Source organism: Prionailurus viverrinus, chromosome A3 (genome assembly GCF_022837055.1).
Source record: "Prionailurus viverrinus isolate Anna chromosome A3, UM_Priviv_1.0, whole genome shotgun sequence".
Lineage (NCBI taxonomy): Eukaryota > Metazoa > Chordata > Mammalia > Carnivora > Felidae > Prionailurus > Prionailurus viverrinus.
The window spans coordinates 92,088,624-92,115,279 of record NC_062563.1 but is presented as its reverse complement, the minus strand read 5'-3'; the positions used below and the strand labels follow the sequence as shown (position 1 = coordinate 92,115,279).

At 47.1% G+C, this 26,656-nt stretch overlaps 1 protein-coding gene across 1 annotated transcript in view; it reads left to right on the top strand.

The window, feature by feature from the left end:
• Positions 1-587: 587 nt before the first annotated feature.
• EVA1A (eva-1 homolog A, regulator of programmed cell death) overlaps positions 588-26,656 on the top strand; it is a 46,822-nt gene continuing 20,753 nt past the window's right edge. Inside the window, exons 1-3 of the mRNA XM_047853889.1 lie at positions 588-644; positions 1,996-2,037; positions 24,326-24,448. The gene's annotated coding sequence lies outside the window, so the exon portion shown is untranslated. The remainder of the gene's footprint in view (positions 645-1,995; positions 2,038-24,325; positions 24,449-26,656) is intronic.

Below are 26,656 nucleotides of genomic sequence, written 5' to 3'. Positions count from 1 at the left end.
GCTGGGTGGTTTAATAGGGGCTCAAAGCAGGCGACGGGACAGGAATGAGAGATGGATGCTGGCAAGAGCTTGGAGGTCTTTCAATTCTCGACTCATCCCAGCAGGGGGAAAGGCTAGAGCTCTGGGACAGGGGGGGACGGCGGATGGGGAACCTTCCGCGGCCCTGGAGTGGGTCGGAAGCGTGGGGAGGCAGGCAGGAGTTGGGGAGCGTGAACTAACTTGGCGTGGAGGGAGGCGCCGCACGCCGCAGCCGTTCAGGTTTCCCGTCTTTCCAGCGCCCACACGGGCCGCTGGCTTGGGGAAGGGGGCGGGGGAGAGGGAGGGCAGGTCCGGAGCCGAGGGGGTGGAGGAGGGGGGAGACCGAAGGAAATGAGACAACCTTTTCCTCCCACTGACTCGGGTTGCTCCAGCGTCTGCGGGGCTCCGTGCGGCCGCCCGTGAGCGCCGAGGCCAGGACCCCGCGCCCCGTGCCAGCCCTGGCGGCTCCTCCACTGGGATTTCTTTCCGAGGCGTCAGTGCCAGCCGAAGTCCGGGACACCGCTTTGCCGCTTCCCCCCCTCGGTGATCGGCTCCGGGTCCCCCGGCTCGGCTCCGCGCGCCCCGAGCGCAGCCCCCGGAAGTGCGCGCCGGCGGCCCCGGCGAAGGTAAGCGGCGCCCGAGAGCGCGCCCCGGGAGCAGGGGCGCCAGGCATCCTCAGCTGGCCTGGGCGTCCCCCGAGCGCCCCCTCTTCCGAAGCACCCAGAGCACTTCTGACCTGAAGCCGCTCCTTTGTTCCTGACCCCCTGCCCAGGTGTTGTAGGCTGGGTCCCCGAGGGAACTCTGCTTCCCAGTGCTTTCTTTTTTGCTTCCTCTTCCAATTTTCCTGTTGCTTCCCCCGCCCCTAGCTTCTTTTTCTCAACCCCCAAACTCTTAGCTCTCTGACTCTGCAGCCGGGCTTCGGAGAGCGGGTCCTTCCTTCCCAAATCTCGGCGCTTCTGTCCTCCTCCGCCTCCGGGAGCACGGGCTGACCTGGCCCGCCCGCGGCAGCGACTGGCTTTGACCCCGGGCCTGCCGGGTGCGGACCTGCCCCAAATCTCTGTGGCGCACGTTGAACTCACTGATCTCACCCCTTTTTGGAGGCACCCAGCTCGCCGTGCGCTTTTGGCGACCCCCAGGACGCCGGAATCAGAGCCTACTGGGGAGTGGAAAGGCTCTTGGCGCCCCCTAAAGCCTCAGTGGGAGGCTCTGCTGGTGGAAAAGGGCGCAGGCGGCTCCTTGGTGCTCTGTCCGGGTTCCCCACGATTGTAAGGAGTGAGGGGAGCACGGGATCCCGGACGCAAGGAGGCATGGAAGTAATGAGGATATCTCTCTGAAGGAGAGGAGGGCCAACCACATCGTGCTAGCTTGCCATTTTGCTTTTAAACTGCCTGAGTGGTCACATCAAGCCTCTGAGTAGGGACTCTACCCTTATTTTGCAAACGGGCAAAATGAGATGCAGAGAGGTCAGGTAATGTGTCCAGGGCCACACAGCTGGGAAGGGGCCCAGCCAGGATTTGGGTACCAGTTGGTTTATACCACATATCCCATATCCAACCCTATACAGGGTTCCTCTATCCGGAGTGAGCAGGAACTCATCACCTCCCAAAGGCTCACACCATGGAGGATCAGACTTTTTCTTTTTTGAGCAAATGCAACTTGATGCTTTTCAAACCCACATGATTTATTTAGTTCCTACTATGCTCAAAGTTCAGTGCCAAGCCCTGAGGTTTCATCTTTGACCCTCACTCCTTCAACCTCTAATCATCATCCGGTCTCTCCAGAAATACATAATTCTGCCCCAGAAGGCTGACTTGAGTCTCTTTCCCGAGAGGCAGTTAAGATCAGTGGCTGGAGTGTTTGGATCCTGGCTGGGGCCTTCCTGTGTCTTTCTACAGCTGGAGCTCCTGTCTGTAAAGTAGGGATGGGAGGGTTTAAAGCAGTTGTTCTCAACTGGGGTTTCCATTTTTGCCTCTCCAGTGACATCTGGCAATGTCTGGAAACATTTTTGGCTGTCAGCAGGTAAGTGGGAGAGGATGCTATTCATCTGGTGGGCAGAGGCCAGGGATGCTGTTAAATAGCCTGTGATGCACAGACACCCCCCATAGCAAAGAATTACCCAGTCCCAAATGTCAATAGTGCTGAGGTTGAGAAACCTGGTGTAATGTATCAGTTCATGAAGAGTGCTATTATTCCCAGCTCTCATCCTCTTATCTGCTCTAGTTTGGCCGATTGTACCAGCCTCTGTCCCCAAATCTCCTTGTGTTCCAGTGCCAGAATTCTATTGTTAAAACCACAGCAGGCCACGGTACTACATTGTCTCAGTACCCTTGTCGGCTCCCCAGTGCTAACAGAAGGGATGGGAATCTGCACATGTTTTACAAGCACCAAAGGTAGATCCTGTGCATATTAAGTTTGAGAATCACTATCTTGCAGAGTAACATCTTACCTCCAACACTGGTTCACATGGCTGTTCACAGTAAGACCTCAACTTACCTTCCCAGCCTCACCTTTTTCCACATCTTGAAGCACCTGCCTTACCACCCAATTTACTATTTTGCTATTCTAGGTCCTGACTTTTTGGAATGCCCTTCCTCCTCCTCGACAAACTCCTCATCATTCCCCGAGACTAAAGCTCAAGTCCTCTGCTGTGTGGAGCATTCTTCAGTTCCTATAGCAATTCTGTTGCTCCCAGCTGCCCCAGCTCTGGCCCTTCTCTGCCTTTTTCTTTCAATATATCTTTCCTGTAGTGTTTACTATATAGGGATCCTTTGTTCACCCCCACACTGGTCTCTGTACCTAGAACTAGCACAGTGCTGTACTCGTGGTGGTGGTTAAGCTTGTGGGCTTGGGAGTCAGGCTGCTTGTGTTCAAATCCCAACTCTGCCACTTATTAACTCTGTGACCTTGAGCAAGTTGACTCAGTCTCTCAAAGCCTTATTGGTAAAAGAGGAAGAAATAGTCTTATCTTCTCTGCAGACTGGTGCAACTAACTAATGAGATAATAATTGTTCATCTTAATACTTATGGCCACCTCCATGCCGGACATGGTTCAAATTTAGAATTTTATGTTTTTACTCATTCAATCCTCATAACGTCCCTTTAAAGTTAGAACTGGTATTGCCCTGTTTGCCAGACAAAGAAATGGAAGCAGAGAGAGGCTAAGTAGTTTGCCCCAAGTCACACAGTAATGGGTGGTAGGGCCAGGATTCACATAGACAACTAGACTCTTGGCACTGTGCAGGCAGGAGGCTTATATGTGGTCCTCCACATATAATAAGTAGTCAGTAAACATGAGCTGGGTTAGTTGTGTGCATTAATAAAAGCAGAAGTCCACAGGCTTTTCTACTCATACCACACCTGTGAGCTAAGATTGTGCCATTATTTTTTGCAACTCTTGTTCTTTTCCTCTCCTCCTTGCCCGGAACCCATCCTCAGAGAGACAGGACACTGGGTCAGTCCTCTGTCACAGTGCAGGGTCAGCACCAGTGAACTTGATGCTAAATGGAGCCTTAAGTGTGCCCTAAGGTTAGGGTCAAGACAGCATTTCCTGTTTGGGGAGGAGGATATGGAGTCAGTACACCTGCCTGGGGAGAGAGGTGCAGATTTGGGGTCAGGAACCGTCTGACTCCAGCTTTGTCCTTTTCAAGCACGTGCCCTTTGCATTGTGCACCTAGCACATAAATATCGGTGAAGTCAATCAGTGAAGGTACAATGGATGGGTGAATGCCACCAGCTGGGTCTCCTAGCTTACACTTGATTCAATGCAGAGTGCACTTTCTCTCCAAGTGTTATAAGGACCATTTATATATTAAAAGTAAACTTGTAAAGAGAATTTAATGCCCCCTAGAGGGTTTTGGAGAACCAGGTTTGGAACCAGTCCCTGACCTCCTATTTGAGTTATGTGTGATGTCAGATACGAGGTTTACAGCTGATCACTTCACCAACTTGGAATCTTTTACTTCCCTGAATGCAGCACTGCCTTTGAAAGCAGAGCCCCTTCCTTGCTGTTCCCTTGGTCACTTGCTCTGTAGGCCAGATGGCCTTGCATAAATAACCTGCACATTTGTGTATTCTGGCTTCTTCCATAGCTGTGGCCCCCCTGAGTTTGCTTGTTTTGGCAAGTCAACCCCCCAACTTCAGTGGGATGAGGCTACCTGGTATGTGCAAGGCCTTGTGTTTTGTTGGGGGTCACAGAAATACTCTAGTAAGGTTGGTTTTGAGGATGGAGCAGGGGGAGAACCTCCTTGTCCCTCAGCTCGAAACCCCTCAGATCCCCTGGGGCACCGCCGTCCCCCTGCACCCCACACTCTAACTGCCTCCTGGCATTATCCCCTCGCCTGGGTTACTAGCTGGCTGATCTGAGAAACAGATTCCCCTGGGTGCTAATGACTGGAGTAAAGGTTGGATCCAAGATCTTTGGGGGCATCACCTGCATTTTTACTGAGGCTTTTAAGGTCTGGTCCAGTAGGTAAACTAGCCCAAAACAGGAATGTCAGGTCCAGTGCCAAGTTTTCAGGTCTCTGACATCACACCTTGGCCGCCACCTTGAGTATTACCTCTTAACTGACCAGCAGGCAGATTCTTAATGAAGCTGGTTCCTACTTGTGTGTTTGTTCTAGGGAAAGACACCTCACCTGTTTAGTCTTGGGCTGTGTTCCCTGTGAAATCTACCACTGGTGTTTGCCTCTTTGTGAAAATCTGACGCTGTAAGGGGCATTTGGTTTAGACTAAACTAGATCGCACCTTGAAGTATCAGGGTGGGTTTGGAATACACATGGGATAAGTAGTTGGTGTTGGGTGCCAGAGATATGAACATGAAGAGGTTGCGGTCTTTATCATCACGGTCGTAGTCTGTGATGTGTGAAGGACACGTGAACAGGTCATCACAGTGTATTAAGTGGAGTTAGAGATACGAGCAGAGACCTGGGGGCTGAAAGGCACCAGCCACTAGGGAGTCATGAGACGTTTCCGAAAGAGGAGGATGTTGGAGGGTCTTAATGGAAAAGTAGCTTGCTGGGTTTGGGGGGTATTGGTGAGCATGGGTGTGGCAGACAGGAAACTGCATGTACATGGTACAAAGCCAAGAAAGGGCCTGACAGATGCGAAGGTATGTAATGATGAGGGCTGGTGATGGGCCTGGAGGGGTGGTGATGAACTTTTCAATGCTCCAGGAGCCTGTTCCTGTTTTTTGGGAGACAATGGAGTGACATTTTAAGCTCAGGTGTACTGAGCTCTTTGAATGATGGCTCTCCCTCCTGTCTCTACTGGCCTGTTTCCTCCAGGGCAATGGGACCAGAGCCCAGGGGCCGTGGGAGGGACACTATCTCCAGTGAGCAAAGAAACCACAGTCACAAACAAAGCTGCAATGGTGATTGTGGATTGTTTTGTTTTCTTTCCAAAGCCCTGGCTGATGAACTGTGTGGATGGCCCCTCCTGAGTCTGGGCTTTTGAACGTTACCTTTAGAGCATCCAAAAGTCTGTATGAATTGCTACACAATTGCTAGGTTTCTCCAGACGGAGGTAGAGAGGGAGGAAGGAGGAAAGGAGAAGGGTGGTGAGGGGAGATTGATCAGCTCTGATTTACAGGAAATCCAGCACATGGCTCTGGTAGATCTACTGCCAGGGTGGCCACCTTGGCTGGGAACTGTGTTTGTGTTCCTAGCCCTCTGTTTGACCCCGAGGTCAGCCTCTTTTGCGTACGGCTCACCACAGGTGATGGATACATGTGCTTGCTGATCAGACCATTGATATAGGTGTTTCTGGAGGTCATCCCAAGACTTCCCTCATTTGTTTACCACTTAGTGACCCCCTGCCGCATAGGAGGCACTTAGTAAGTGATAAATGAGTGAACGAATGCCGCAGCATGAAAGTCACATCCCATCCCCTCAGGATGCTCAAGGCCTGCATGGAGACATAGGCAAGAAAAGCAGCCAATGCAGCACACTGTGCTTAGTGCAGTGACAGAGAAGATGTGGGTGCAGAGGAAGACTCAATCCCACGGTCAGGGAATGGTCAGGGAATGGAGGCAGAGGGAAGGGTGGTCCCTTCTGAGGAATGTCATCCCTCCAGGGAAGGCGGCCCCCTGGGTGGTGGCTGGTAGGCAATTATAATCGTAGCCCCTGGGGTAGGTGTGAGAAGCCCTGAGAAGGGCTTTGCTTGCTTTCATTGCATTTCTCCTCACCACCACCTTCTGAGGTTGGTACTGGAGGAGGAATCAGGATCCCACCCACAGCCAATAGGCAGACCTGGGATCTGATCAGGCCACCGGACTCCGAGCCCTTCCCCATGGCCTCAGACAGTTTCAGGATGGTCATATTATCATCGAAGATTCTCTTAGGAAATCTAATTTGCAAAAAGGAAAGTACAGGCGTGTGGGTTTTGTGGGGTGTGAGTTGGGGGGTGGGAATGGCCCTTTCGTTTTCATTTTGCCCCCTTCTCTGTCTCCCCTGCCTGATGTCTGAGGCCTTGCCTTCTTAGGGGTTTGAAGCAGTCAGAAGCTCTCTGCTCTGGGGATCAGCACCTCTGTCCTCCTCCTCTCGCCTCCTCTTTGATCACCCGGGCAGCTTGCACTTTGTCCTCCAAGGTGTGATGAGGCGGAAGTGCTGCTCAGCAGAGAAGCAGCCGTAAACTCAGAAGAAAAACAGGCTTTTTACAAAACACCTGCTGTAACTTAAGCCTCTCCCCTTTGCCCTACGCCCTCCTGCCTGTGTCATTCAGATGGTCAGTAGCTGCAGGGAACAGATGTCAGGGGATCTTGTTTCTGCACGGGGACCCCTGATCAAAAGGGCTGCCTAAAGCTGTCTTCCTCTGGGCACCTCCACAAACACAGCTGACTTGTCCTTTTACTCCCTCACTTTATTGGGACAAGACAGGCCCCAGCAGCCCATGGGAGAGGGTGGGAAGGGCCTCTTGCTGGAAGACGCATGCGTTATTTTCCTGAAGCTCCCATCCTTTGTGCCACTTGGGTGAGCGCCCTCTGACAGCAACAACCTTCCTTGCTAAGGTGAGACGTGACTGGGAAACTGTGGGTGGGCAGAATGAGCACTGCAAGGGGAGTCAGCACTGACACTTTCCTGCTGGGAGGACTTGGTCCTTTCATGCCTCAGTGGGCCAGTTCCATGGGGCAGGGATGGTTGGCCTGGAATTCTCCAACATTATACTCCGCTGCACATTAAAGTAGGATGCACTGTGAGGGCTTTGTGGAAATACAGAAAGCAATGACCTGGACATTTAGAGTCTGGAAAAGACACACATGAAAGTGAAGAGCGTCCCTGGGGATGGAAGCTTGTGTGTTCACAGAGGCAGCTTGGTGGCTTTGGTGTGTCTGCTCAGCTCAGACTGTCGGTGTTTACTGACACCCTTTGTGGCAGGCACAGTTCTAGGCCCTGGAAACACAGAGAAGGACAAGATACTCTTGCTCAAGAACCTCAGCAATCCAGTGTGGACACTGGACACTCAGAGATATCCTATAGCATTTTGCTGTTCATCTCATTAAAGTAAGTTCTCTGGGGGCGCCTGGCTCAGTCAGTTAAGCGTCCTACTCTTATTTCAATTCAGGCCATGATCTCATGGTTTATGAGATCAAGCCCTGTGTTGGGCTCTGTGCTGACAGCATGGAGCCTGCTTGGGAATCTCTCTCTCTCCTTCTCTCTCTGCCCCTCCCTTTCTTGTGTTCTCCCCATTATCCCCCCTCCCCCCACCAAATAAATAAGTAAATAAACTTAAAAAAATAAAGTAAGTTCTCTGAATGCAAGATATAGATTGCTGGAGGCTATTGTGAACTGTGGCTTATAGCAGGTGCTCGACCAGTGACTGTGGTGCCACTCTAAAATTCTGTGCTAGAGGCTATCACCGAGTGTTGTAATTATCCAAAGGAGGGGCGCCTACACCCAGCTTGGACAGCAGGTGAGTCAAAGAGGACGTGCTTGTAGGAGGCTGAGGTGGAGGCATCCAGGCTGCTGAGAAGAGAAGAACATCAGAGGCAGAGGAAGCAGGAAGAATACCACATGGCCAGGGGAGCAGGCATGGTGTGCTCCAGGGAAGGAAGGGACTAGGCATGGATGGAGACAAGGGAGGCAGATCTGTAAAGGGGCAAAGGAACCACATCAGGGAGAGTCTTGATGAAGAACTTAGATTTTATTCTGTAGGCACTGGAGAGCTCCTGCAGGATTTCACAGAGAGGAGAGACTGGGTCAGAGTTTCATTGTAAAAATAGACCCCTCTGGCAGTAAAGTAGATATTGGAGAGGAATAATATAGGTGGCAGGAAGACCAGTTGGGACACCGTTGTACTTTAAAGAGTGGAACGAGCCTGGGGTGTGGAGGCAGAGAGACCTCCATCTATATCACCTTTGTGTAACAGGCTATTTATTAAATGTCTCTAAGCCTCTGTCTTCTCATCTGTAAACAGGGACTCCCCATTCCTCCCTCTTGAATGGATGGTGTTCAGTATTATGTATGATGAGGTATGTGAAGTGTCTACTACTCTGTGATTGATCCATAATCAGGATGTGATGATAGTGGTGAAAAATATTTTTAGTATTATTGTTATTTATTGTCATCAGGTGAGAAATGCTGAGGCTCTGAGACATTGGCCATAAGGGCAGGGAACTGGACACAAGCTCAAGAAATACTTTGGCAATAAAGTTGACACATTTTGGTGACTGATTTCGTGGGGGAGTAAGGGAAGGGCAGGAGTCCTAGGATGACTCTGGGATTTTGGCCTGGGCAACCAGGAGGAAGGATAGTGGGGCTATTATTCATTGGGAGACTTAATGGGGAGGAGGGGGAGGAGGTGGAGGAGGAGGGGCTTGCAGGAACTTGCAGGAAAAGATGATGAGCTCAGTTGTAGACAAACTGAACTTGAGGCATCTTAGGGATGGCCATGAAGACATGTCTAGTGGACAACTGGTTTGTAGGTTGACATTCAGGAGAGAAGTCTTAAGGAAGGCTCAAGGGCCAACTTTTGACAAGAGGTAATGAAGCCATGGTATGGCTCAGTGCCCAAAGAGAGACAGAGCATGGGAAGAGGAATTATGATGCTTATTGAGTGTATGCTGTATGTTCTGAATACTTTCTATGTGTTAATTCTCTCAATAACCATTGCCAGGGAAAACTATTACTGTAACTATTTTATAAATGAATAAATGGAGGCACAGGGGCAGCAAATCATTTGCCAGAGGTCATAGAGTAGCAAGTCATGGACTTGGGATATTAGCCCAAGCAATCAGATCCAGGCCTGTGCTACCTGTCTGTACCAGACTGCCTCAGAGAGTGGGTGGTCTCTGAGGGAGGGGAAGGGGGGAACCTAGTGAAGACGACAGGAAGGGGCTGGGTAGAGAGGCAGGAGGAGATGAGAGACTGGAATGTGGAAGAGGAGAGTATCCAGGAGGGAGGAATCAATAACATCAAATGATGTGGAAATCCACTAAGACAAGAAGTGTAATATCCATGGATTTGGGAATTAGGGAGCTATTGGTGACTTGATGAGGAGACTTTGGAAGATGAGGTGGGTTAAAGAACAAATGTGAAATGAGAAGGTGTTGATACCAAGTATAGGCAATTCTTTCCAGAAGCTTGGCTTTGGAAGTAACGTGAGAGAGAGGTTTTGGGTGGCAGGAGTGTCTCAGAGCTGGAAAGACCTGTTAGTATATATAAAGGGAGGGACGGAGTCAGAGTGGGCCCCACAGAAGGGCCGCAAATGCACTGTGCACACTGGGAGAAGTATCTCTATGTTCATTTCTCTTTTTCACACGTATTTTTAATATTTATCCCCATGTTCTGGATGACTTCCGTGTTGATGGTTAGAAATCATTCAAGAAGCCCCTGATAAGTGCTTCAGATGTTAGGGGGAGTAGAGAAAATTTCTTTCACAATGCCCGGTGTGAAGCATCCTGTGTGGTTAAATCCAGATCATATCAGATCACGTACAATACGTCATCTACTGAATTTGTCTTTGAAATACTCTCTGAGAGAGCACAGTGTGCTGGGGCCCCACATCACATATGGGGAATTAGTGTCTGCTCTGGAGACACCAGGTTGGTAAGGACGGTGGATGGCACAAAGCCTGGAGAGGAAGGGACTCACCGCACAGTGTGGGGACAGGGAGGGACACTGGCTTTGAAATGGACATGAGACCTATGATCTGAGTGGAGGGAAAGGAGATTGGGGATGAAAGTAAATTTGCAGGAGACAAAGAGTTGCTTGGATCTGACAGGAAATGGAAGGCACATGATAAAGCGATTGTCACCCTACACTTAGAATGACCCTAGATGATTTGGCTTCTGCATTGAAGTTCTTAATAATGGAAAATATTGACATTTCCTTATAAATGCTTTGTTACCAGGCTTAAAGGACACAGGTCCAACAGGCTCTGAGAAGATACATTTATCTAGAGCCAAAGACAATCTCTGTGTTTTAATACATAGGTTTCTTTTGTTGTTCAGACCAGAGGTAGATACCACAGAGGGTTAAAAGCTTGACTTAAACAAGAAATTCAGCTTTGCCTTAGTTCATGGTGCTGACATCCCGGAGGCTCAAGGCTAGAATTAGGGTTTGGCTGCCAACTTCATAAATTTGCCTTGGTTGAAATGGATCTTTGCTCTTCTTGGATACATCTCAGAGACATGCACGTACCTTCACAGAGAGCCTTTATGGATGGGGCTTCCAGAGAGACACGGTCCAGAATCAGAAAGGTTACACAGGAAATGGCTTTGGGACATTTTTTTTTCCCCACATGAAGCAGCAACTCAGCTGAATTATTTGCTTGATCTTGAGCTTGGATTTCAGAAAAAGTGAACAGTATATCTTTCAAGAGTCACATTTCAAACTTGAAGGTTCCCTTGGTACTATTGGAGGTACTACTGGAGTAGGAGTGATCCAGGGAAGGATCATTTCAGGCTAAACCCCCTCCCTATTCTGTCCTACCCAGGTCTCTCACCCTTTGGCTGGGTATGGCTGTGATGGACAGACAGGACACTCTCCCTAGAGACAGAGGGGAAAAAAACTGCAGGAGCCTTGCCCATCCTTCCTCAACAGACAAGGAATAGAAGATGTCCTTCTTCAGGAGGGTATGGTCAGGAAATTATATGGTTCAGTGCAGACATGGACTCAATGATATAATCCTACATGTGGCTTTATTCCAATTCTTCAGGGTCTGAATTTACTGATACAGCAAGGGGCCATGTATACGTTCCGCACTGATTCCAAGAATGAGGGTTTGTATACGTGCTCCAAATATCTACAACAGAACCATCAGTGGTGCCTATGCCCGTCTGACCTTCTGGACCATGGGAGTACCTGAAGGGTCTGAGAGGCAATATCTGGTATGTTCAGGAAGTAACAGTTTTGATGCCTTAGGTTCTTTCATTTGTATTTGATTTATTAGTAAAATCTTTTTTTTTTCATCTGTCCACTCATTTGCTCATTTGACAAACTGAACAACTACTGTGTGGCTGGCTCCGGGCTACACGATGGTTATGTGGTGGTGAATCTTAACAGTCTGGTTGCTGCCTTCTTAGAGCTCACAGTTGTTAGGGGACAGACATTAAAGAGATAAAACACAAAGAAATGCATAATTACAAACTCTGGTAAATGCTATCCTGGGAAAGAACAGTGTGCTCTAGGAGGGATAAAGAGAGAAGACAGTTTAACGTGGGGGTGTCTAGTAAGGAAGAGAGATATGAAGATCCATATCTAGGGTCTACGATGTCCCATTTATTGGTGGCATATCACTTCTAAGGAAGGAGTGTCTTTGGATAGGGCTGAGGGGGGCAATTCTAGAAGGCTTCATAAAAGAAGGAATAGTGAAGAACAGATAGAAGTATTCTATATGGAAAGGGAATAGAGGTGTTCTGGAGGAAGGGGGCCTGGTGTGCTTGGAGGACACTCATTCAGTGAGGATGGAGATTAGGTTGCAGGTAGGGGAGTAGCAAGAGGTGAGCCAGGAAATAGGCAAGAGCCAACTCACACAGCACTGACTTTCTCTTGGAGGCCAGTCAAAGGAGGGACTGGTGAGTTATTGGGGGGCGTGTACTACTAGAACAAGTTATCAAGAGTCCAGAAAAATTTTTCTGTGAAGGACCAGAGAGTAAATATTTTAAGCTTTGCAGGTCTTACAGTCTCTGCTACAACTACTCTGCTCTGCGACTACAGTGGGAAAGCAGCCATGGGGCATAAACGAATGAGCATGGCTCTGTTCCAATAAAACTTTATGTACAAAGCAGGCAATGGGCTGGATTTGCTCATGACTGTAGTTAACCAGTCCCTGCTCTGGAATAACAATTCTGGTGGCTCACTGGAGGTTCGACTGGAGGACTGGGAGAGAATGGAGGCAGGGAGGCCAGTTAAGAGCCATCGCTTTGATTCAGGGGAACTAAATGGAAGATCATAGGGAGAAATGGTTTGTGACACACTCTGAGGTGAAAGTGACAGGACTACCTGACCAGTTTGATGGGAACATGTCTTGTTGTGTCTTCAATGCTCAGTGGACCAATTCTTCCAGTGAAAAAAGTATATAAAAGTTCAGACATTCTGTATGTGTGACTCAGAACCACACACATATCCTGGGAGGTCACCTGCTGGTCACAAGACACCATGCTGGGTGCATTACTTAGATTGGCCCATTGTTAAGCACAATTCTTAAGAATATCAAGTTGTATTTCCAAACTGAACTGTAGAAATACTAAGTCATTTGCCCACAATCACATAGCTGGTACATCATGGAGCTGACATTGAACCTGGGTCTAGTGTCAAAGCCTGTGCCATTCCTAAATGTAATCTCCCCTCCTTGCAGGGCATGAAGTCCCTCTCCCTAAGTCTCCCAGCTCCCTCCTCTCCTTTCTTTCTGTCCCTGTGAAGACCCATTCCACCCTTTAAGGTTATCAATTAGCCTCCGGCACAGCAAGGACTGGACGTGTGTTTTAACTGTGGAAAATATCAGGTGTGAGCTTACTCTTCTGTGCTGGACAGAGGACGTGCAGCAAAACTCAGACCCAGACTTACTGTTCTAACCTGATGATCTGTGCATGTTATAATATGGAGAAGACAGTGTGGCATTAGGTTACAGATTAGGAAATCCCTGAATGCAAGTGCTGAGATTAGAATATTGCCTGATTCACTGCCTGATTTAGATACCCAGGAGATGTTTGTCAGATTGAGGTGATAGTGTCAGATGGAGATAATGGTATCAGATGAGGGAAAATTTGTAGGTTTAAACTCTAGAGGCCAAGGTTAGCCCCCGAAAGGACAAACTTGACCAGGTTGTGGTCAAGGAAATCAATTCAGTTACCATCTCCATTGGGTTGTCTAGAAACCCCACTGATCATTAATTTAGTATCTGTCCAGATTCAGCTAGAGACAGTCTGCACTGAATATTTTAAACAGGGCTTTAGAGGCTGAGAAATATCCAAGAACAACTGAATTATGTCATGGATACAGCAGTCCTTTTAGTGAGACCTAGTGAGCAGAACTGGGTCACATGGTAAATGGAATGGCAAAGAGACCGCCATGATTGACGTGGATCAGTCGCATGACCCGTCACGCCTTGGCCCCTGGCAGATGGACACAACAAAAGGGCTCCTGCAGCAAGCAGGAAGGGGAAATGCCTTTTGGGGAAATAAACACAGGTGTCTGCCACAGCTGTTGATCTGCTTCTGACCACCAGCCTTCTCCCTCGCTAGGACTGCTATAACCAAGTACTACAGACCGAATGGATTAGAACAGCTGATAATTACAGGTAACAACAGATAATAAATTCGTGAGACAAATTTATTGTCTCACAGTTCTGGATGCTAGAAAAAGTATCAGTAGGGCAAGGCTCCCTCTGAAGACACTGGAGAAGCATCCGATCCAGATTTCTCCCCAACTTCTAGTAGCCAGGTAGCTTCCTGTAGCATTTTTGTCTTCTCCCTGTGTCTTCACATCGTCTTCCCTGTGTGTGTGTCTGAGCCCAAATTTCCCCTTTTTATGAGGACACCAGCCACAGTGGATGAGGGTCCATGCTAATGGCCTGATCTTTACTTGGTCAAACCTGCAAAGATCCTATTTCCAAATAAGGTCACATTCTGAGGTACTGAGGTTAAGACTTCACCATATGTTTGTTTTTGTTTGTTTGTTTGTTTGTTTGTTTGCTTGTTTGTTTGTTTGAGGGACACAGCTCAGCTCATAGCACAGCCCAGGAGTTCAGACTGCTTCCCGAGGCCAAGGTGACTGAGTGGTATCTACTCTAAGTAAGGTATCTCCACCGATGGTCATCTTTCTGTCCACTTCCTCGATGTGCTGCTGGGGACATGTGGATTCTGTCTCTAGTGGCTCCTGATTTGTCATATTTCAGATGGTTTCCCTTCCTGACTTCTCAGCCTCTGCCCTGGCCAGTGCTCTCTAAGCCATGCTCGAGTGCATTTGTCCTCTTAAACTGTCCTTCCCTACTTGGCACTTTGCTCACTCATTTACCAGTTTGTAAAATGTAAGTGTTGAGTTCCTGTTGCATTCCGGCCACTACACTAAGTTCTGAGGATGTAAAGATGAAAAAGGTGACAAAGACAGTTCCTGCTCTCAGGGAGTTTTTGTGGGAGGCCACACAAGCAAATGGAGTGAAACAATTGCAAAGGGAAGTGTGCATGCAGATTATGAATACTATGTTGTCCCCAGCTTAGTGTCCTCTTTGGCTCCCTAGTGCCAACAGGGGAGAGTCCAAGCTCCCTAGCAGAGTATGCCAGGTCCCTTCAACAGCATCATCTCTTGCTGTTCCTTTCCTTTCACTTTGTGCTTCATTCCTTTTGACCCACCTGCTATTCCTCAACTATATAGATTTCCATATCAAATCTTGTCTTTCTACATGAGTACTGTCTCTGCTGGAATGTGCTCCTCCTGCCCCATCCTCAGCTATTACCCACTTGATTGCAATTCCCATTTCTTCTTGGAGACTCACTTCTCTGTCCCCCCATCCTCTCTTTCTCCCTGTGCTCCCCTTTGGGAATAATACCTGCCTCCTCGAGAGAGACACTGACTGGAGCTTGTTTATCTCTGTAACCCCAGCCTCTAGTATCATGCTTGTGTTAGTAGGTGCTTAGTCAATAAATGAGTGAGTGAATGAATACATGAATGATTCCTAGTCTGTGCTTTGCTCCTACTCACTTCAAGCTGCACTTTCCTTTGGACTTCTTCCCTCTAAATCATTTGACCATTACTTTTCTTCTACCACAAGCCCAGAGACCTCACGGCTCCTGACATTCTCTCCATTTTGCCGACACCACTGCTATGCTGGCCCTGGTGGTCAGTGGCCACATGTGACTACCCATTCACTGCCATCTCTCTGGGGTGCCCTGCTCACACGAAGAAATGCCTGCTTCCTTGCCTGTAGGAACCTGGTTCTCCTAGGACAAGCAAAACTGCCTCCGTGGCCTTCTCTGTGTTTCTGTTTCCAAAGCTTCTCCCTTTCCCAATTTTAGGAGCAACAGACTGCCATTTCTGCTACACTGATAATTCAACAATTATCTTTTTGAGCCCCAAGTTTGTACGTGGGGCTCTGCTGAAGCACATCAACTGTCATCTGATTTCTGCCCTTCTAATCAAGAAGATCTGTTCTTTAATCCCTTCCTGCTAAATATATTGGGTTTCTTCTATGTATTGAATGATCTAGTGATTCAAAAAATTTTTTAGCATTAAAACTCTTTGAGGGATGGGTGCCTGCCTGGCTGAGTCAGCCTGATTTTGGCTTAGGTCATGATCTCACAGTTCGTGGGATCAAGCCCCGAGTCAGGCTCCACGCTGACAGTGTGGAACCTGCTTGGGATTCTCTCTCTCCCTCTCTCTCTGCCCCTCCTCCACTCATGCTCTCGCTCTCAAAATAAATAAAAATTAAAATAAACTCTTTAAGTTAAATCTTATATGGCATATCAATGAGTAAAATGGAAAAAAAAAGCCCAATATTTTGTTGCATGTTACTTTCTGTGATAACTCTAGCTTATAACATACAGTGAATAATGGAAACAATGACATTGTCATGAAGAACATGAAAATTTGAAATGGAGGGTCTGGAATGATGGGTACAGCCTCCAGACACCCTCACTATTAATGTGTCCCTGATGTTTTATATTAGCACCATGACCTTGTGAAAATTATGACTGCCAGCCATTGGTAGTGATAACACTTTTAAGCAGGATCCCTTATAGATTCAGGTTATTCTGATTAAAACAACCAGAACTTTGAAAGAGGAATACAGGAAAAATTGCTTATAATGTTGACTCACTAACCCTATGTGAAAACTGTTTGCATTCCTTAATTACAAAGGATCTGATTGAAAGGAATAGATGAACAGGTTCTTCAAACTATTTACATCTTTGTTTGGCAGAAAACACTTGCTCAAAACATAGTGTATCATTATGAAATGTTAATTATGTTATTAAAATTATTTTCAGAAACTCCAATGCCTGTTTCTCTCTAGTAATCACTTAAAACCTTTAACACAGCAAAAGGAAGGAAGGAAGGAAGGAAGGAAGGAAGGAAGGTGGGGAGAGGAGGGGAGGGGAGGGAAGGGGAGGGGAGGGAAGGGAAGGGAAAGGTTAATTTAATTTGGCAGGTGGAGTCCAAACTTCAGTTGTCATTTTCACTTCATCAGTTATAGGAGGGGATGGTAACATCATGGCCCTGCATTGCTGAGTTGGTATTTTAAGAGCCTGCCGAGAACTCTAAAAATAATTTTTTAAATGTGTATTTGTTTTTTGTTTTTTTGTTTGTTTTGTTTTGTTTTGTTTTGTTTTGTTTTGAGAGAGAGAGACAGAGTGCAAGCAGGGGAGGGGCAGAGAGAGAGGGAGACACAGAATCTGAAGCAGGCCCCAGGCTCTGAGCTGTCAGCACAGAGCCCGACGTGGGGCTCGAACTCATGAACCGCGAGATCATCACTTGAGCCGAAGTCGGATGCTCCACTGACTGAGCCACCCAGGTGCCCCCCCAAAAGCTTGCCGAGCACTCTGAGGCTAAAACAAGCACTAAAGCTGCCAGTGATACACGGTGCAGCATGTTGTGTGGTCACTCCTTGCTGTACCGTTCACTCTTAGATCTTTATATGAGCAAGCACTCCATGGTTCCCCTGAGGGTTGCCTGGCATTTAACTGAGCATGGCCCATGTGAGCCAGGGTGGCAGTATCTACACATCCGATTTTGCAGCATGAGGAGACTTGCTGCGGTCTGAATTGTTAAAAGACATTTTTTGGAACTGCAGCTTTCCTAATTAATTACATGTGTTCAAACATATGCACGGTTTTGGCAGGAGAACCTTTATTCCGAAGTGAGCATGAGTGTGTTGACCTGTAGCTCATGGGGTCTGCGATTGTTCACGCTTGGCCTATCACACATGTGACTGTATCTGCTTCTGGTTTGAAAAACATTTTTTAAAATGTAATTTGATTCAAACATTTGTAGAACCTTCGAAACATGTAGGTTGGGCTCCAGTGTATCAGAGTAAGGTGTAAGACAGCTGTGGTTTCAGGGAAGCTGCCGGAGCTGGCTTGGGAGGGCCTCCCTGTTGGAATCAGAGAGACGTCTGCCCTGCTCGGGAATGTTCACCTTCCAGATGCTCAAGCCTTGTGTTTGACTTGAATTGCAGTGGCACAGAGCAGGTCCTGTGTGGCTGTGGGACTAGCTGCCCCTGGCAAATAGCCATCAGGAAAGGCTCAGGTGGAAGCTGCCTGCCTCCAAGGACTGACGTGGTTCCTGCCAAGGAAGGCTGGCACACCCCCTACCTAGACTTTCTCATTCCTTCATCTCCCCGAGGGACTAAACTGGCCTTGCAGACTCCCTGAACTCAGGGATTTTGCTCCACCCTTCTGATCTATCCTCTGATGTTAACTGTAGTGAAAGGAGAGGTCAGCTTGGGACCAGGAGGCCCACACAAAAAAGAATCAGATGACTAGGAACGTGTCTTGTTCCCATTTGCATGTTCCTCGGTGGGGCGTTATTTCTGAGTTCCCCACATTTGCAGATGCCTCAGATAGCCTGGACTTGGGGGAAGTGCCTCTGGTGGTGGACCAAAGCCTCTGTGTGAGGAATACTGGTTAGGAATAACATGGCAAGTGGATCGCCTTTTTTAATGATGGTCTTGATTAAGGATCCACAAGTCTGCCCACATGTCCAGCCCTACTTGCAATTTTTTTTTTTAATGTTTACTTATTTTGGGGAGAGAGAGAGAGACAGACAGACAAACAGACAGACAGTGTGAGTGGGGGAGGGACAGAGAAAGAGGGAGTCACAGAATCTGAAGCAGACTCCAGGCTCTGAGCTGTCAGCACAGAGCCTGACACGGGGCTCAAACTCATGAACTGTGAGATCGTGACCGGAGCTGAAGTCAGAGGCTTAACCAGCTGTGCCACCCAGGTGCCCCTTACTTGCAGTTCCAAAGAGAAAGCCACACAGGATTCGGTCAGAGATTCAAGACATGTCGGTATGGCTGACCAACAGGGCTGGAATTCTTTTCAGGCCCAGTGTGGTAGGAATGTTGTGATTCTGTCTGACCACTTCCTGCCAGTCCACATGACAGTTTCTTCTTTCTGCAACTGACACTGGCAGGCTGGTTCCCTCTAGAGTCCAGCCATGGACCTTTTCCTCTACATTTGGTATGCTTCGTCAGGGCACATACCAACTGATGACTCCCAAGTACCTGCAGTTATCACTCCAGGATCACAGCATGACTCCAGTCTTGCTTTCTTCCTTTCCAGTGGTATTCCCCCACACTTCTTTACATTTATTACAAACTGGACAGACTTTATGTTCCAGGGTTTTCCTATACTTCCTCCATGAAGGAGAATATGATGGAAGGCCCCTCTTTTCAAACAGCTTATAGCCTAGTGCAAAATATTTTTTAAAAAGCACACACTCTTACTATATGCAGAAGATTGGCACACAGGGTTATAGAAGTCCAAAAGGGAGAACAATTATGTATGCAGGGGAAGATCAAAGAATGTTCTTGCAGGAGGTGATGTGATGTGGATCCTGAAGGATGGGTAGGACTCAGAAATGCAATAATGTAGAGAAGTACATTTAGCAGAGTAAAACCCAGAGGTGGAACTGGTTGGGAAGTATACAAAGAAGAGAGTGATTCTATTTGCTTGACATTGGCCTGTTATTGGAAAGAGTTTTACTGTGTAGGAGATGATTTTAGGACAGAGGAGTGGCATTAGTAGAACAGTTTCCTAGTGCTCAGCCTGGCTCCTGTGTATGATGCTGGCGGGGGGGTGCAGGGGGTTGGGTGGGACGCTTTTTTGAGTTAGGCAAGTGGCCGAGAGCACGGAGAGTCAGAAGGGAGAGGAGGTAGGATTTTCAGGGCAAGAGGAAAGGCTCATGATAACCCCCAAGTTTGAACCCGAGTGATTGGGAGGTTCAGGATATTATGAACACTGCACAGAAAAGAGGAAACGGGTGGGCGAGGAATGAATTCAGGACACAATGGGCTGGAGAGATATCTGGCAAATCCAAGTGGAGACTCCCATTCCCCCTCGTCCAACCTCAGTGTTTTGGACTCCTCTGTCAGGTCACTCCTCTCAGCTACGACCAGCCTGGCTTTGGCACCTTATCTGACTTGAGGCACTAAATACTGACCCCCTGATGGGCTGACCTAGGGCTGATGATGAGAACCTTGTTGTTCATCTCCAAGCCCTCACAGGACCAGCCTTTGCTCATCCATCTCCTTTGCAAATTTGTGTTCTCTTTCTTATTTCTCACTCATCTAGGCCTTCCTGGGCCAGAAGGCCCTGTCTCCAGGCTGGTGGCAGGGCCCTGAAGGCTGCCTTCCCAGGTTTTTTTTTTTTTTTTTCCCCACCAGCTTAGGGGACACCTTGTGGCTTCTGGCCGGTGCCTATTTTTAAGGCCCACAGGACTGGCTCCACTTTGCTGTCTGCAAAGCCCAGTCCTCAGGGCACCTATGGTCCTTAGGGATGGGTACAGGCCCTCTCTCAGCTCCCAAGTGCTACTTCAAGTGCAACACCATACCTCCCCAAGTGACTTCTAGGAAATGAGAGGTGTCCAGCAGGTGCACAGCAAGCACACTCTGCACCCTGCATCCACCTGGGACCTTTGATGAAAGCATCTTGCATCCTGCCTCCCTCTGTCCCGCCCTGGTTATCCTCCCACACCTGGACACCTGACCTTCACTTACATGGAGGTCTCTGCGCTGCTGGTGCTGATGTTTCCTGTCTTGGCCATTTCTGCTGCTGGTTGCACCTGGGTGCTGGCAGTGCTGTAATCCTGTTCCATGGAAGCTTCCTTTGTGTTTGTGGTTTGGGGCCTGCAGAAATAAACCGAAACTGGGGAGGGTGCTGGAAGCATCCAGAGCCTCTGTGACTGATTTAGTCAAGCATCTTCAGTCACTTTCTTCTCATTCTGAAGACTTCACATAATTAAAACCATCCCTGGCCAACACTAAATAAATTTTGCACATGCTGCTTGAATTACTGTGCAGTCTTACCCCAGTGTGGCTTTCTACGAGATTAATATTTCACTGAAACTATTCCTCTGGGTAGGCAGAAGCCAGCAGCTGTGGAAATTCAACATTTGCTTTATACAATGAAACTCTAGGACAGGGCTGCTTTTCACATTTCTCAGATATGTAGCCCATTTGGAAAAAAAAAAAAAAAAAAAGCACTCTTGGCAGAGTCCATGTGGCATGAGCCAGATATCCCAGCTTGTGTTACTATATATTTAGATATAAAGTGATGAGAAAATGTGCTTCTAAATGCTTATCATATAACACCGGCGCATAAAAGTTGGAATTACTATTTATTGAGCACCTACTATGTGCCAGGCATTTACATACTCTGTATCCTCACAAACACCCAGAAGCGCACCAGACTGGGCCTATTTGCCTTCTGATCCCTGTTCTATCTTGGACAGCAGGAGCCAACCTGCAGGCTGCCTTGCTCAGCCTCAAGGGTGCTCTGGTTTCCTGCTGGGTTTGGCCCATGGAGACACCACTGGAACGTTAGAGGGTAGAGGAAAGGAGGAAGCCAGTGTTTTCTCCCTCCATCTCTTCCTCAAGCATCTCTTCTAGTAGTGGCCACATCTCTGTGATTCCAGATTCTTCCTGGTGACCCGGCTCTTGGACAACACTGCGTCCTCCCTCTGTCCCTTCAACTGTCTGCTGTCCAATTTTGCTACTCTCTCGATTGCCTCATGGTCCCACCCCATACAACCTTACTCCAACTAATTTCATCTTTTAAAACTCATGTCAATTTGAGGGGTGCCTGGGTGGCTTAGTTGATTAAGTGTCCAACTCTTGATTTCAGCTTAGGTCATGATCTCACAGTTCATGAGTTCAAGCCCCACATCGGGCTCCTTGCTGATAGTGAGGAGCCTGCTTAGGATTCTCTCTCTTCTTCTCTCTCTGCCCTTCCACTGCTCTCTGTCTCAAAATAAATAAGCTTTAAAAGTCATGTCAATTTCAGAAGTACTTTAACCCTCGAATTTGTCATTTCTTAAGTGAGGCTTCACATTTCAGCCTCTCTCTCACCTTCCACCTGCATTTCTATCTTTACCATTGTAATCAGTTCCCTGCATTAAATTCTTTCTGTTGAAAATACTTGAAACAGTTTCTGTTTCTCTGCTTCCATGCTGACTGATGAGTTGAAATAGGAATCAGCCTCATTTTAATGATAAGGTCAACTAACTTGTCTCAGTCTTAAAGATTGGGGATGGTGGAGCTGAGGTTTAAATTCAGGCCTGATCCTGAAGCTTATGAGGTTTTCCCTACATTAGCCTGTGTTCTGTTCATTGGTGCTGCATGAACCAAGTCTAATTTCTTCTGCATAATCCCTTCATATTCTAGAAGAAGGAAACTCTCACCACCTCATTCTCCAAGATTTCCCCAGATGAAATTCTCTTCCTTTCTACTGTTGCTTATAAGAAAGAATTTTGAATTTCCCCTGATATCTTGGTTGAGTCTTTGGATTCATGCTTTTTAAACTTTAATGTGAAAATTATGATTCAGGATGACTCTGGAGACGGTTTCAGATTTACATGCAATTGTAAGAAATACAGGGAGACTATGTTCCATTGAACCAGTTTCCCTAATGATAAAAATTTGCAAGACTGTAGTACAATGACCACAGCCAGGATGTTGTCACTGATACAGTCAAGATGCAGAACATTCCCATCATCACAAGCCTCCCCCTGTTTCTCTCTTATAGCTGTGCTCACCATTCTTCTGACCCCACCCCCTCCTTAGCCCCTGAAACCACTAATTCGTTCCCCATTTCTATAATCTGACACTACAAGAATCTTATATAAGTGAAACCATACAATATGCAACCTTCTGAAGTTGAATTTTTTCACTCAGCATAATTTTTTGGAGATTCATCCAGGTTGTTGCATGAGTTAAGATTTTGTTTTGTTTTGTTTTGTTTTTCTGAGTGGTATCCTATGTCATGGATGTACCACATTTTGTTTAAATATTCACTCATTGTAGGAAATTTGGGTTGTTTCCAGTTTGGAGCTATTACAAATACAGCTGCTATAAATACCTATGTGGATTTTGTGTGAACCTAAGTCTTCATGTCTCTGAGATAAATGCCAAGGAGCAATGCAGTTGCTGGTTGTATGTTTGTATGTTTTTTTAAGAAACTGCCAAATTGTTTTCCGTAGTGGCTGTTGCATTTTACATTTCCATGAACAATGTATGAGTGATCCATTTTTCTACATCCTTATCAACATTTGATGTTGTCACTATTTTTGAAGATTCTTTATATATTCTACATACTATTCCTTTTGGCAGATAAATAATTTGCAAATCCACCCCCACCCCCAACCCTATAGTTTGTCTTTTCATCCTCTTAACACAGAGGAAATGTGTTTAATTTTGATGGTGTCCAAGTTATCAATTTTCCCTGTTTTGGAATGTAATTTTGGTGTCAAGCCTAAGTATTCTCTGCCTCATCCTTGATTCCGGTGGTGAAAGAAGTAGGAAGATATAAGGTTCTGGTTCTGGTTGGAGAGTGGGATTTCTGAGTGTGAGTCAGTCACCCATAGTCACTATGGGAGGGCCTAGGAACAAAGAGCAGAATGAAGACATGGTCCCTGCTCTTAAGGAGCTCCCAGCCCAGATTTCAGAGGTGGCGCCTTTCCAGATGTGTCCCTGGAAATGGTTTGCTGCAGTGGGTTGGAGGGGAAGTTTGATGGAGCAAAGGAAGCCAAGTGGCTGGTAGGCTAGCATGTTGGATGTGCCACGGTGTTTATCAGTCCTGCAGAGAAAAGCAGGTTTCTCTCTGTGCAATAATTTCTCTGGGACCATGTGTATCCTCTTCCCATCCTGTGGTGTAGGAGCTCTTTTTCCATTCAAGCCTTTGCATCTCAGACTCCATGTGGCCAAGTTGGCGTCAGCTCTTGCGTGGTTTTCACTAGTGTAGAGGGGAGGGTGAGTGGGCATCAAAGACCTGCTTCCACCCTTTGGTGCCTGAGTCTCTAAAGAGCTGTGCTTCAAGTTTCCTTTTTGTTCTTGCCCTTAATTTCTTCACGAGGCAAATGGAGATAGGAAGGTGCCACAAATTCTCTGTGAGGCTGAGGCAGCTGGGATAAGTATCTATGAGACATAAATAAACCAGCAGAAGTCACATGTGGCAGGAGTCGGCAGGAAGTGGTGCGGACAACCGAATGGGTGGGTACGGTGTGTAGGCGTGGAGCAGAGGGACTCCGGGATGGACTCCAGTCCTTCTGCACACTTTTCAGTGAAGCTGGCAACATAAAGAAGCTGTGTGGGATTCAGTTGTTTCAGGGACTCCCGCTGGCCTCCCTAGCTGGGCTGAACATAGCTTGAGGCCTTGAGACTTCTGGCTGTGCGAAGTCACACATCAGCATTTCCAGGTTTTTTGTACCTACATAGAGCTGCATGAGGCTTCGTTTCATGGCCCATCTGGGCACTGCTATCTGGGAACCGAATTTCCTCCCTTCCTGTTCCAGGGAGATGCTGGCCTGAAAATTTCAGTGGTGAGGGGCCACGTGGACACATCCCATTCTGGCTGTTTTGTGGGCTTTGGCTGACTGGAGGAAAGAGGAAGCAAGCATCTCTGATCTTTTACCCCTTGCTTCCCTTTCTATGAACTTGGGAGTTTAGCTTCTTTGGCTGTCTGGTTCAAATTCTACATTAAAGTCTGGCAGTGGGCTTTATCCTCTCCAGAGATGCTATTCCATCTTTTCAGAGGTCCAGGTAAACATCATCTGGGCTTCTCTGTGAGGTGCGTGACGACACTAGGTCTAAGGCATGATGTGGTCTCCTGAGCATGTGATGGCTTTCTGATGTTTTCTGTGCCATTTCTCTTTTCTTTCAGAACTTGAGAAGCCAACTGAGGCCAACCAAGTTTCAGAACCTTTACTGCCTCACACCAGCGTCAGCAGGGATGAACTGTTTTTGCCAGATAATCCTCTGTTCCTGACAGCACATCTCTCCCCAGGTAGCTAAGGGGATAACGAGTTTTTACTACCCTCTGCACACTATGTAATAAGATAGTAACCTGCATGGGGGCTAACACACCAGAGCCTACTCATTGCTGCTACTAAAGTATAAGATGAAACGTATCATCACCTGGCACATTCCATTTTATACATTCAGTGATTACACTCAATATAAATGAGTAGACTCAAGGTTCCAGAGAATATGATTTTGTACCACTGGAAATGAGGTTGCCTCTAGAATGGAAGCCAGTGAAAATAGCATATGATACATATAATTAGCCATTCAGTCTACGAGATGGTGCTCATAGACAGGCTGTCATCTTCATCAAGAGATTAGCATGTGTTTAGGGAGACAAAATTATGAGATGTAAGTGATGGGCAGAAGCTGTGGTTTTTCAATTGTGTTGCAGTTAGTCGGTAATCAGGAGAAGGAGCTTTGGGTCAGGGATGAAAGAAAGCTGTCAGAGAGTAAGAATTGTGAGAACTGGTGGGTTCTGCCCAAAGAGAAGGTGCTGTGATTCTGGTTGACTGGTCCTGGAGTGTCCTCTCTACACATGATTTTCCCCAGAATAGTGTGGGATTAATCTGATGGGTTATCACCAGGAGAAAGCCTTGTCTTTGAAAATATGCAGCTCCTTGGTTGCAGTTTTGCCCTTGCCATGATAATCACCAGGATCCACGTCTAGAAGAGGATCTGATTTAGCTCTTGTGCCAGTTGACTCTCCAGTTACGAATTAATAAACTGCTATTGGTTGATGTGTTCCCTTGAGGGCTTGGTTAATGTGAGCTATTCTTCAAGAACCCATTCACTTCTGGTCACTATGAATATTGAGTTGTTGGCCCAGACCTTGCACTCATGTCCTGATCAAGGCCTGCCAAGCAACCCCTCTCTCTGACACCTTCCTGACGGTACTGGTGATGAGCACGAGGTTCACAAACACTGAGAGTCACTTAGACTGGTCAATGAAGGAATGATGTTTATTTCAGAACAGGGTTTCTCAAACTTGATACATTCCCATTTTGAGCCATTGAGTTCTTTGTTGTGGGGAACTATCCTGTGCATTGTAGGATGTTTAGCATATCCTTCCCTCCTACCTACCAGATGCCAATATCAACCTCCCACTGCAATTGTGACAACCAAAAATGTTTCCACATATTGCCAAATTTCCACATATTGCATTTGCCCTGGGGGGCAAACTACCCAAAGTTGAGAATCATTGATTCTAGGAGCTAACCAGTGGTAAGGGACTTCCTTGAGGAACAGACCATAAATTGTACTTGGGGGCGGATGAATGCTTCATGCCCCTTACCTTCATATTGGTAGGTGTATCGATCAGGGTTCCCCAGAGAAACAGAACCAGTAGGGTATATATATCCTATTCATAGGATATATATATGTGATTATGGAGACTGAGAAGTCCCAGGATCTGCCATCTGCTAGTTGGAGACCCAAGAGAGCCTGTGGTATCATTCAGTTAAAGTATGGAGGCCTGAGAACCAATGGTGAAAATCCAATCTGAAGCTGGAGAAGATGAAATGAGATGTCTCCACCCAAACAGTAAGACAGGAAAAAAGGGTCAGATTTGTCCTCCCTCCGCCTTTCATTCCATTAGGTCCTAAACAGACTGAATAATGCCTACCCACGTTGGGGACAGAGGTCTACTTTTGTGAGTCCACAGGTTCAAATGTTAACCTCATCTGGAAAAACCCTCACACACACACCCAGAAATAATGATTAATCTGGGCACCCCATAGCCAGTCAGGTTGACTCATAAAATTAACCATCACAGTAGGAGATACAGAAGAATTTTAGTGATAAGTCAGCCCACTCAGAGCCAGTCACAGCCCTGGTATCATTTGGTGTTCTAGGTGGCTTAGAAACACCTTCAGAGACTTATGCATACAAAACTCATGCCTAAGTGCTCTTTTTGGTTTTCGGCTAGCCAGCATCTACTGTGAGTCTCCTTTCATCAGGCACCGTGTTAGATGCTTAGGTAACAAGGATACATCAGATACCTTTTCAGTCTAGAAGAAAACCTGTAAACTTATCACTCCAATTACACTATCATAGATGCAATATTAGAAGAATACTTGAAGACTTTGATAGCCAAAAAAAAGGGTTTGAGTGATTTGGAGCTTTACAGCAGTGGACCTTGTTTTTTTGCCCCCTCAATCATGAATATTTATTGAATTTTACACAAACATAT